This window comes from Mandrillus leucophaeus, unplaced genomic scaffold, assembly GCF_000951045.1.
Source record: "Mandrillus leucophaeus isolate KB7577 unplaced genomic scaffold, Mleu.le_1.0 Scaffold3, whole genome shotgun sequence".
In the NCBI taxonomy this organism is placed as follows: Eukaryota; Metazoa; Chordata; class Mammalia; order Primates; family Cercopithecidae; genus Mandrillus; species Mandrillus leucophaeus.
In genome coordinates, this window is record NW_012103142.1 from 9,564,735 (window position 1) to 9,568,634 (window position 3,900).

The window sequence follows — 3,900 nt, forward strand, 5'->3', positions numbered from 1 at the left end:
CCGCGACCCCGGCACCGGCACCCTTTCCGAGGGTTCGCGCCGCAGGCGCAAAGTTTAGGGTCAGCCACAAACGCGCGGCCGCTTTGAGCTTGGCGTAAGGGGCGGCGGCGTAGGGGGGCGTTGTGAATGGCTGGTCGAAGTTTGGTTGAAGCACAGGAGGGTAAATAAGAAGGTTTCCAGACAAAGAGACTCTTAAAGGTACAGACTATTATGTCTGTCCCTCCTACTTAAAGGGCCAGAGACGCTCCCGAGCCCATCTCCGCCCCCTTCTTCCCGGAGAACTGTAAAGGTATTTTACATGAGTTGCCCATACTTTTTTGGGTTCACCTTTAACACCTCTCCCCACTGCGAAGGACAAAGGCTTTCTCACTATTCCGTCCATATGTTTTGTTTTGTTCTGTTAAAAGACGTTATTTCTGTGTTGTTCCTAAAGCAGCAGCCCGCAAACCGTGGGGTTTCCGGAGGCAGCAGCAAAAGTTACTATTGGCTCCCAGGCGGGCGAGCACGTGTCTGGCTTTTGCCACTGATGACCCAAGAGAGATTCAGCTGTTTTATGGAAATTTCCAAGTTAGAGGATCGCTGCCGGAACTGATGAAGTTCAGCAGATTGTACAGCTTGGGAAGTAAACCAGACTGAGTTGGTACTGGTCCTAAGGACTTCTTTCTGGAGGGATGGGGATGGACACCGTTGGGAAACAGAACAGCACCTAAACTACAAAAGGCTTGGTTCCTAAGCAGTCTCATAGGTGCACTGTCTTGAAACTACTTGCGGGGTTGTGGGGGAGGATGGGAGTCTCCCAAAATAAGATCAACAATTTCAACATCCAACACATAGCAAAGGCAGATAAAGACTTACATTTAAATATAAGGACAAGTAAAATAAACACACATTAGCTACAGTGGTGGCTCAAGTTACACACCTGTAAATAGGAGAACTAGGTAAGCACAAAAAACAACCCACACACAATAGGAAGGGGGAAACTACAATGCCTGGACCAGGCGCTGTAAAGGCAATTTATTAATAACTTGCACTTTTAAAAGAGGTTTGATAGAAGGAGAGGAAGTGGAGTGTCTCCTGAGGTTCAAGACCTCAGAGTTAGATTCAGAATTTAGCTCTCTCGTCCATCACAGTTAACACAATTCTTTTTAAGGAATTCTTACATTATAACTCTAATTATCTGTCTTATTCCCTTACTCAGCAATCCCCAAGAAAAATCTTGGAGAAGAAAGATTTTTACTTATTCAATGTTAGTTCCATAACAAGGTGCTTTTGCTGAGTGAAGAATTTGGGAGCCACTTAAAACTTCTAATGGAAGGGATGCTCCCAGAATAGCAATACAGGAGGAAAAGTTTCTCAATGCTGTGAGCATGTATTAGATCTGTGTTCTCAAAAGTGTGGCCCGGAGGCTGGGTGTGGTGGCTCACGCCTGTAATCCCAGCACTTTGGGAGGCCGAGGCAGGTGGATCACGAGGTCAGGAGATCAAGACCAGCCTGACCAACATGGTGAAACTCGGTCTGACTGGATGTGGTGGTGCATACCTGTAATCCCAGCTACTCAGGAGGCTGAGACAGGAGAATCGCTTGAACCAGGGAGTTGGAGGTTGCAGCGAGCTGAGATCGCGCCACAGCACTCCAGCCTGGCAACGGAGTGAGGCTCCATCTCAAAAAAATAAATAAATTTTTTTAAAAAGTGTGGCCTGGAAAGCCCTAGGGATCTCTGAGACCCTTTGGGCTGGGGGGATAGTGGAGTGCCTGAGGTCAAAATGATTTTCCTAATAATACTAAGACATTATCTGCATTGTCACTGTGATGACATTTGCACAATGATACAAAAGTAGCAATGGGTAAAACTGTTGCCTTAGCACAAATCAAGGCAACTGCACCAAGCTGTACTAGAGGTCAAGGTATTCTTCACTGCCACAGTAAAAAAAACAAAACAAAACAAAAAAACACCTGTTTCAGGCCAGGCGGGTGCAGTGGCTCACACCTGTAATCCCAGCACTTTGGGAGGCCGAGGCAGGCGGATCACTTGAGGTCAGGAATTCGAGACCAGCCTGGTCAACATAGTGAAACCCCCGTCTCTACTAAAAATACAGCAATTAGCTGGGCGTGGTGGCACGCGCCTGTAATCCCAGTTACTCAGGAGGCTGGGGCAGGAGAATCACTTGAACCTGGGAGGCAGAGGTTTCAGTGAGCTGAGATCGCACCACTGCACTGCAGCCTGGGCAACAGAGTGAGACTCTGTCTCAAAAAAAAAAAAAAAAAAAACACCAAAAACACCTGTTTCATTTAAGAGGTCTTCGATGAAGACAATAAAAATTACTTTAAGTACACATGTTTATGTGATTAAATGTATGTATGTATGCATCAAGCACTTTTAAGTACAACATTTGTCTTGAGGAAAAGCACTTTTGTAATTTGAGTTTGGAGCTGAGTTAATAGCTTTCTTCATGGAACACCATTTTTTTTGAAAGAACAGCTAACAGACTGTAGTTGTTCACTGGATATTTGGCAGACATGTTCTTTTCTTTTTTTTTTTTTTTCCGAGACGGAGTTTTACTCTTGTTGCCCAGGCTGGAGTGCAATGGTGCGATCTCGGCTCACCGCAACCTCTGCCTCCCAGGTTCAAGCGATTCTCCTACCTCAGCCTCCCTAGTAGCTAGGATTACAGGCATCTGCCACCATACCCGGCTAATTTTTGTATTTTTAGTAGAGACGGGATTTCTCCATGTTGGTCAGGCTGGTCTCAAACTCCCAACCTCAGGTGATCCGCTCGCCTCAGCCTCCCAAAGTGCTGGGATTACATGCATGAGCCACCGTGCCCGGCCGACATGTTCTTAAAAATAAAGTTGAGTCTGATAGCATTGTCCGTTATGATAAAACTCAACCATTTATTTTTATTTTTGGAGACGGAGTCTCACTCTGTTGCCCAGGCTGGAGAGAAGTGGCGTGATGTCAGCTCACTGCAACCCCTGCTTCCCAGGTTCAAGCGATTCTCCTGCCTCAGCCTTCTGAGTAGCTGGGACCACAGGCACACACCACCAAGCCCAGCTAATTTATTGTATTTTAGTAGAGACAGGGTTTCACCATGTTGCCCAGGCTGGTCTTGAATTCCTGAGCTCAGGCTATCTGTCCGCCTCAGCTTCCCAAAATGCTGGGATTAGAGGCATGAGCCACCGCGCCCGGCCTAATAAAACTCAAGCATTTAAGTCAAACAGAATTTCTGACAACTGACTTGTATCTCCCAATATAAGCTTGATAGCTTCCCATGACTTTTTCTAATAAATAAGACTGGTAGTGGGCGGGGCACGGTGGCTCACGCCTGTAATTCCAACACTTTGGGAGGTCAAGGCGGGCAAATCATTTGAGGCCAGGAGTTCGAGACCAGTCTGGCCAGCTTGGCAAAACCCCATTTCCACTAAAAATACAAAAATTAGATGGGCATGGTGGTGCATTCCTGTAATCCCAGCTACTCAGGGGGCTGAGGCACAAGAATTGCTTGAACCAGGGAGGCAAAGGTTGCAGTGAGCCAAGATCATGCCACTGCCCTCCAGCCTGGGCAACAGAGCAAGACTCTGTCTCAAAAAACTGAAATAAGGCCAGGCACGGTGGCTCACGCCTGTAATCCTGGCACTTTGGGAGGCCGAGGTGAGGGGATTGCCTGAGCTCAGGAGTTCTAGACCAGCCTGGGAAACAAGGTGAAACCCCATCTCTACTAAAAATACAAAAAAAGTTAGCTGGGCATGGCAGCGTGTGCCTGTAGTCCCAGCTACTCCGGAGGCTGAGGCAGGAGAATTGCTTGAACCTGGGAGGCGGAGGTTGGAGTGAGCCGAGATCGCACAACTGCACCCCAGCCAGGGCAACAGAGTGGGACTAAGTCTCCAAAAAAAAAAAAAAAAA